Source organism: Saimiri boliviensis, chromosome 8, assembly GCF_048565385.1.
Source record: "Saimiri boliviensis isolate mSaiBol1 chromosome 8, mSaiBol1.pri, whole genome shotgun sequence".
NCBI classification, from domain to species: domain Eukaryota; kingdom Metazoa; phylum Chordata; class Mammalia; order Primates; family Cebidae; genus Saimiri; species Saimiri boliviensis.
The window spans coordinates 119908977-119917586 of NC_133456.1; the positions used below are offsets into that span (position 1 = coordinate 119908977).

At 51.6% G+C, this 8610-nt stretch overlaps 1 long non-coding RNA gene across 1 annotated transcript; it reads left to right on the plus strand.

Moving 5' to 3' along the window:
* Positions 1-329: 329 nt before the first annotated feature.
* LOC141585469 (uncharacterized) lies at positions 330-4472 on the plus strand. Its single transcript, XR_012519014.1, has 2 exons — positions 330-2888; positions 3125-4472. It is a non-coding gene; the product is annotated as an uncharacterized LOC141585469 (long non-coding RNA).
* Positions 4473-8610: the final 4138 nt, after the last annotated feature.

Genomic DNA, 8610 nt, shown 5'->3' on the forward strand with positions numbered 1-8610 from the left:
AATTAAGGCATTTAACGAATCTCTGACTTTCAGTTGGAGTGTTTAATCTATTTATAGTCAGTGTAATTACTGATAAGGAAGGCCCTCTGTCATTTTGTTTAGGGTTGCCTAGGTTATGCCTTCCTTTCTCAGTTCCTTGTCACTGCCTTTTTTTTTTTTTTTTTTGCCTTTAATTTTTTTTTTCTTTTAGGGATGAGGGTCTTGCTGTCTTGCCCAGGGCTTGAACTCCTGGGCTCAAACCATCTCTGCCTTCCAAGTAGCTGGGACTACAGGTATACATTACCACATCTGGCTGGTTTTGCCATTTTTTTTTTTTTTTTTTTTTTTTTTAGAAATAGGGTCTTACCATGTTGCCTAGGCTGGTCTAGAATGCCTGGGCTCAAGCAGTCCTTCTGCCTTGGCCTCCCAAAGTGCTGGGATTACAGGCGTGAGCCGCTGAGCCCATTCAGGCTAAATCATCTTTTTCTCTCTTTTTTTTTGAGACAGAGTCTGGCTGTGTTGCCCAGGCTGGAGTGCAGTGGTTCGATCTCTGCTCACTGCAACCTCCACTTCCTGAGTTCAAGCAATTCTCCTGTTTCAGCCTCCCCAGTAGCTGGAATTACAGGTGTGTACCACCACACCTGGCTAATTTTTGTATTTTCATTTTTTAAATTTTTATTTATTTTATTTTTTGAGACAGAATCTCACTCCGTCACGCAGGCTGGAGTGCAGTGTACAGTGGCATGATCTTGGCTCAGTGCAACCTCTGCCTCCTGGGTTCAAGTGATTCTCCTGCCTCAGCCTCCCAAGTAGCTGGAACTATGGGCATGTACCACCACATCCAGCTAATTTTTATTATTTTCAGTAGAGATGGGGTTTCATCATGTTTGCTAGGCTGGTCTTGAACTCCTGATCTCAGATGACCCACCCACCTTGGCCTCCCAAAGTGCTGGGATTACAGATCTAAGCCACTGTGCCTGGCCCAGCTGAATATTCTTAACTGACCTATTTTCTTTGTTTTTTTTGAGACAGAGTCTCACTCTGTCACCCAGGCTGACATGCAGTGGTGCTATCTTTGCTGTCCGCCACCTCCATCTCCTGGATTTAAACACTTCCCCTGCTTTAGTCTTCTGAGTGCTGGGATCACAGGCATGCACCACCACACCTGGACAAGTTTTGTACTTTTAGTAGAGACAGGGTTTCACCATGTTGGCCAGGCTGGTCTCAAACTCCTGACCTCAGGCGAGCCGCCTGCCTCAGCCTCCCAAAGCACTGGGATCACAGGGGTGAGCCACTGCGCCCGACCTGTTTTATTTTGTTTTAATGCTGTTTGTTGCAGTGTTTATTTGTTTAATGACTTTTCTGATTGTGAAGTCTCTATCTTTTGTCATGGATGGCCATTTCCTCCTGCTCTTTTAGCCTGGTGGTCAGCGAGTGATAGGACAGAGATGTCTTTAAACATCTGGAACAACAACAACAAAAACCCACAACACCCTCCCGAGTCAGTAGAAGGGGTCTGCGTGCCTGTGGGGTCAGCCCTTCCACGGTGAAACAGGTTTTCTCTGCCTTCATTTTCACTTCCCGCTTGTGCAGAGCTGGAAGCCCAGCTGGATGTGAGCGCAGGGCCCTCGCAGGCCTCTCGCAGGCCTCTTCCAAGCTCCCGCACCGCTCAGGTCTTGTAGGTTCCAAGCCTTCATTCCCCAGAGCGTTTTATTCCCTGGCCTTTCCTCCTAGGCCGTTTGGCTCCTCTGTTTTTTGCCTCATCTGCTCTCGTGGCCCCAGGCAGCAGACATTAACAAATTTGTTGTAAACGTTTCCTGCAAATGTCCTCCAGGTAGCACCTCAGCACTGGGAGAATGTCCAGTCAGGTGAGATCAAGATCAGCCCTTGAGCCATACCCTAGACCACAGTTGCAAATAAGGCCCCTTCTTGGAACCTGTGCTGGGCATGTGGTCTGTTACCCTCAGGCCACCACAGTCTAAGCGGTGGGAGAGGGACCAGGATGAGTTAAAATGCCGCAAAGCTGTTTGTTCTGAGATCCAACTGAAATACCTCTGGTTTTTATTTGAGATGGAGTCTCGCTCTGTCGCCCAGGTAGTGGCATCATCTTGGCTCACCCCAACCTCCACCTCACAGGTTTTCAAGTGATTCTCCTGGTTCAGCCTCCCGAGTAGCTGGGATTATAGGCATGCGGCACCATGCCTGGCTAATTTTTGTATTTTTAGTCGAGACGGGGTTTCACCATGTTGATCAGGCTGGTCTCAATCTCCTGGCCTCGTGATCCCCCTGTCTTGGTCCCCCAAAGTGCAGGGATTACAGGTGTGAGCCACCGCGCCCGGCCTCAACTGGATTATGTTAATCAAGTGTTTCCCTGGTTCCTGCAAGCTTTTGATTCTGTCCAAAAAAGTTGATTGCGACTTTTTTGCCAGTTTTTTGTTGCTTCCTATTTTCTGTGTTTTATTCATGTTTTTCACGGGATCTCAAATTTATATAAAAAGAAATCTTCCCTCAGATCCACAGATGGGAGAAAATCCTGAGAAGAAACGCAGTGAAAATGAAACCGGTGTTGCCTGCTTGCTGGACACTACCGTCCACCCTGGGTGTTGGGTTCAGGCCTCAGAGTCTTCACGGGGGAAGCATCTGATGCCACAGCCCTAACTGGAGACTGATCCATCATCAGATAACTGGAAAGGACAGAGGGAACAGCCTCTGCTCCTGGGATTTGGTGGCCTGTAACGTTGGCAGCTCTCGTGTCGAACCCTCCCTTCTGCAGGAGGGGCGGTGGTGAAGGGAGGTTGGAAGACGCCGACTGAGCCGCCAGCCCTCCGACCTGCTGCCTCTCCTTCCCCAGGTTGTCTTTCTACTCGGGACACACCTCCTTTGGCATGTACTGCATGGTGTTCCTGGCGGTGAGTCCATTTTTCTGGGGCTCACCTGTCAAGTCACTCCCTTCCCTGGACCTCAGTTTTCCCAGCTGTAGAATGGGTGGGTTGTGGTGGTGATGGGTGCACTCACTGACTTGTTTGTAAAGACAGGAGGCCCTGGGCTGGCCAGTTTTGTGCCCCTGGCCTCGGAGCTGTCATCTGTGCAGTGGGTGTGGGAGGGCCTGGCAGGGCACAGGCTGAGGCACCCTCTCCCGTCCCAGCTCTACATGCAGGCGCGGCTCTGCTGGAAGTGGGCGCGGCTGCTGCGCCTCACAGTCCAGTTCTTCCTGGTGGCCTTCGCCCTCTATGTGGGCTACACCCGCGTGTCTGATCACAAACACCACTGGAGTGACGTCCTTGCTGGCCTCCTGCAGGGAATACTGGTGGCTGGCCTCACTGCGAGCTTCTGACCTTGACTCGCCCCCTGTGCTGTCCAGAGACCACTCCCTGCCCAACCCTGGTCCTGCCCTGCACACTCTTGCCCCACAGAGTCCTCCCCTGGGACCCCTTCTTTCCCCGGTTTCTCCCCTGGGACCCCTACCAAAAACTCCAGTCCCTATCTGGACCCCTCCTTTTCCCCCCATCCTCCCCTGGGACCTCTTCCCCCAACCCCAGGCTTTTCTGAGGGCCCCTCCCTTCCCCCATTCCTCCCCTTGGGACCCTTTTCCCTAATCCCAGTCCATCCCTGGGACCCCTCCTTCCCCTATTCCTCTGCTGATACTACTTCCCCCAACCCCAGTCCTCCCTTAGATCCCGCCCTTCCTCCCCCACATCCTACCCTGGGACCCCTTGTCCCAACCCCAGTCCATTCATGGAACCCCTCCTTCCCCTATTCCTCCCCGGGACCCCTCTCCCCAAAGCCAGTCCTTCCCTGGACACCTTCCTCCCCCAGTTCCTTCCCTGGGTCTCCTCCCTGCACACCGCAGCCCTTCCCTGGGCTCATCGGTGCCCCAGTGCTCTCCACTGGTCCTCCACTAAGAGGGCTCTCTTTCCCCACAGGCCCTCTTCCTCTCATTGCCCACCTGAGACCCTGTTCCTCCCCCTCCTGCTCATGCCCATGACCCTGGTGCCTGCCCAGCCCCTGCCCAGTCTCACCTTCCTCCACTCTGCCAGGTCCACTCCATCTCAGAATTCTTCAAAGCCCGACCCCCACAGCACTGCCCGAAGGAGGAGGAGCTGGAACCGAAGCCCAGCCTGTCACTGACAGTGACCCTGGGCGAGGCTGACTACAACCACTGTGGGTACCCGCACTCCTCCTCCTGACACTGTACCCCGCCCGGCAGGGAGTGCTGTGAGTCCAACTGAGGCCGGCCCCCCAGGTGGTCCCTCTGGCCCTGGGTAGGCAGTGAGGGCTCCGGATGGGTTCCAGGAACCCTGAGTAGGCTCTGCTGCCCCCTGCCCTGCACTGGACCAGGGGTCTGGGGAGGCCTAGGTAGCCCTGAGCATTTGGAGGGGGACCTGTTTCTGTAGCTCCCCAAGTATCCCCATTCTTTTATGGGGTTAAGGAAGAGACTGTTTTGTAAAATGTAACGTACATGTGGTTTTTAGTAAAATGGGGCATTGGTTTGATGAGTGGTCTCAGTGCCTCTGTTCCTTATGGCCGTTCTGGGACGGTGTTCCTCCTGTCAGGGCTCCGCGGAGCTCAGGCATCAGGCGGACTCACCGGCTGTGACAGTGGAGGGCAGCAGCCAAGCCCGCCCCTTGCGTTTCTCCCTGCATGGTGCTGGGGTCAAGGGTCAGTTGGGTCAGCACACCTCTCCCTTCTGCTCATGTCCACCCCGTGCACCTGGGGGCCACGCTTCTGAAATGGGTAATTCAGGGGCTGGTTTTCCTGAAGTGACGGTAGAACACACAGAGCTTACTTTTTCAACAGGAGGGTAAAGGGTACATTTGGTTTTTTTACAGGTGGTAACTCAAGTGTCTGCTGATGTTTTGTTTGCACCTGAAACCTCTCTTATTCCCTCACCCTGCAGGGTGTTCCTATCAGGCCTTAGCCTACAGGAAGGGTATTGTAGCCCTGGGGACAAAAGTGCAGCCTGGGAGCCCCACCCAGGGTGCCTCTGTGGAGACCTGCTCTTGGTGGATGGGAAGGAAGGTGACCCAGACCCTGCAGAACTCCAGCTGAACATCAGGGACTTGCCTTCATGCAGGTGTCAGTCGGGATCCTGGCCAGGAAAGTCACACTGAAGCCTCCCAGGTATCCTAGGGTGCCACAGCAGGCAGTGACACCGGAGGACTAAGGAGGCTGTGTCTGGGCTCAGAATGTGTCTCTGGCAGTGGGTGGGAGAGAGGTTCCCAACCAGATCCCACAGGGAGAGTCACTGCATCAGGAGCAAATGGGAATGAGCCAGGGGCCCTGACAGCAGCCGACACCTCCGTCTCCTCCCAGGCACAATGCCCTTGAAAGCCAGGACCGCAGTGAGGGTTGAGTGTGAGTCTGTGGGAGCAGCTGCAGTGCACAGGACACCGGTGTAGTCTGCTGGGAGCAGGTGGCCGTGTTGGGATGAGCTGTGAAGACTGAGGAGTGGAGGAAGTTTGGAGTGAGGGAGAGGACGTGGCTGAGTCCGGCGGCTGGCCTGGGCTGGGGGGGTCTCAGTGCTTCAGAAAGAGCATGTGCACCCCACAGCTATGAGAGCGGAGAAAGAAAGGGCTGTACTGACCAGAGCCATCCCCAGAGGGTCCTCAGGAACCAGGAGGGCCCAGCTCTGGGAGCCAGTGGCCTGTCTCGCCGTTTGGATGCTGCCCAGCTGGGCTACGCATGCACTGCTCTGCATCTGTTGGGAAAAGGCGGGACGCAGGGTGTCGGGCTTGGAAATTCTCACAGGTTCCCAGTACCAAGATGGCAGGCAGGGCGGCAGTTAGGACACATTTATCCACCCACACGGAGCTCTGGGGAAGCTCTCATGCGTAATTTTGGGTTTACACTGCCCACACCCTTATGGTTTCATGGAAAAAAATAGTATTTTCTCTTGTACAAGGAGGATTTTTTTTTTCTGTTGTTTCTCACAGGAAACTCAGATTCTTAGCCATGTAAATATCATTTCCCATGGCTGTATCCTCATGGCCTGGCATTTCTCCCACCTTCTGAGGTTAATTGGTTTCTGAAGACCTCCTCCTGGCTGGGCACAGTGGCTCACACCTGTAATCCCAGCACTTTGGGAGGCTGAGGTGGGTGGATCACAAGGACAGGAGATTGAGACCATCCTGGCAACATGATGAAACCCCGTCTGTACCAAAAATGCAAAACTTAACTGGGCATGGTGGTGGACCCCTGTAATCCCAGCTATGCGGGAGGCTAAAGCAGGAGAATTGCTCAAACCCAGGAGGCAGAGGTTGCAGTGAGCTGAGATTGCACTACAGCTCTCTGGCCTGGTGACAGAGTGAGACTAGGTCTCAAAAAAAAAAAAAAAAAAAAAAAAAAAAAAAGAAAAGAAAACTCCAGAGTATTTGATGATATGCAGGGTTTTTTTTTTTTTAATGTGTCAGCTACCATATGTTATTCTGATTTTGTAGGAAACCATACATACTTTGTTTTTTAGACACAGGGTCTCATTCTGTCACCCAGGTTGGAGTGCAGTGGTGCAATTACTGCTCACTGCAGCCATGATCTCCCAGGCTCAAGCGATGCTCCTTCGTCAGCCTTCTCAGTAGCTGGGACTACAGGTGCTCACCACCACACCCCACTTTCATGCTTACTTTTTTTTATAAGTGCATACTGAAGTATTTAGGAGTGAAATTTTGTGAGATCTGCAAATTACAATATTTCATAATATAAAAATATGAAGCAGACATGGCAACATATGAGTAACTGTTAAATCTGTTTTGTGTATGTGGGTATCATTATGCCATGCTCTGGACTGCATCTGGAAAAATTTTAAGTCAAAAAAGGAAAACTCTGCCTGAGAAAATTTTCCTAAGTTCCAAATGTCATTACCTTTACTTTTAGTGACACAATATTTCTTTTTTTTTTTGAGGAGTCTTGCCCTGTTGCCCAGCCTAGAGTGCAGTGGTGTGATCTTGGCTCACTGTAACATCCACCTCCTGAGTTCAAGCAATTCTCCTGCCTCAGCCTCCCAAGTAACTGGGATTACAGGCACCCTCCACCATGATGAGCTAATTTTTGTATTTTTAGTAGAGATGCTTTTTTACCATGTTGGCCAGGCTGGTCTCAAACTCCTGACATCAAGTGATCCACCCGCCCCAGCCTCAGCTGGGATTACAGATGTGAGCCACCATGCATGGCTATTTATTTCTCATCTGAATTTCTGTTTGAATTGAAACAACATAAAATCCTAATTTCGATAACATTTTTTACATTTTTTACGTTAGCTGATAGAACCCGATGAGAGAAGGCAGTGTTTCCTCAACCTCACCCGGCAGTGGTGTGGCCTGGGGCCTTCTGGACAGGATTGGGGGTGGGGATTTGGAGGTGTGTGAGCCCTCGAGCTGGCTCAGCAATGCGGTCTGGGCCTTTTCCCAGAGGCTTCTTAGACCCAGGCCTGATTGTCCACCCCCAGTCTCCTCAACAGCGAGAGGCACATTGTCCTGCTGTGTAGAGAATCTGAGTTCTCCTGCTGCATATTTTCAGGAGCTGGACAGCTCCCAGCTCCCATCCCCTGTCTCAGAAATGACTTCTCAAGTCATACCCTGCCGCAGCATTTTGTTAGCCTGTTTTGTTGTTGTTCTTTGTTTGTTTTGAGATAGGGTTTCACTCTTCTTGCCCAGGCTGGAGTGCAGTGGCACAACCTCGGCTCACTGCAACCTCCGCCCTCTGGGTTCAAGCAATTCTCCTTCCTCAGCTTCCCGAATAGCTGAGATTACAGGCACCTGCCACCATGCCCAGCTAAGGTTTTTGTATTTTTAGTAGAGACGGGGTTTCACCATGTTGGCCAGACCGGTTTCAAACTCCTGACCTCAAGTGATCCACCCGCCTCAGCCTCCCAAAATGCTGGGATTACAGGCATGAGCTACTGCACCCTGCTGAGCCTCTTTTGTGACAGTTGTGATTTGTTCGATCTAAGCCCAGTTTTGTTTTTACTCTGACTTGCTGTTTTATAAGCCAGCGGACTAGTTTAGACATTTTAATGGCATTACAGGTATGGGAAATCCCTGGGAAGAATTAGCCGACCAGGCAAGGTGTGTGGTAAGGGCATTGCATGGCATGTGGAAGTTTAGGTTATTTGGGATTACTAAGTTACAGCAATGGAATTTATGAATGAATTAGATGAGTGAGTGAATAAATGACCAAGTAAAGAAGACTTACCTGAGGCTGGGTGCGGTGACTCACACCTGTAATCCGAGCACTTTGGGAGGCCCAGGTGGGCGGAGCAGGAGTTTGAGACCAGCCTGACCTACATGGAGAAACCCCGTCTCTACTAAAAAAAAAACAAAAAAACAAAAAAAACAACCACTTTAGCCTGGAGTGGTGGTACATTTCTGTGATCCCAGCTACTCGAGAGGCTGAGGCAGGAGAATCACTTGAACCTGAGAGGCAGAGGTTGCGGTGAGCCGAGGTTACGCCATTGTACTCCCTCCTGGGTGACAGGAGGGAAACGCCATCTCAAAAAAAAAAAAAAAAAAAAAAGACGACTTATCTGTAATTCCGAGGCCCCCTGCCCTCACCTGGAGTCAGGGCAGGAAGTATAACAGGTGTGGACGGGAGGGCATCGCTGCAGGTGCTCTTCCATCTGGCTGGAAACCCCGTGTG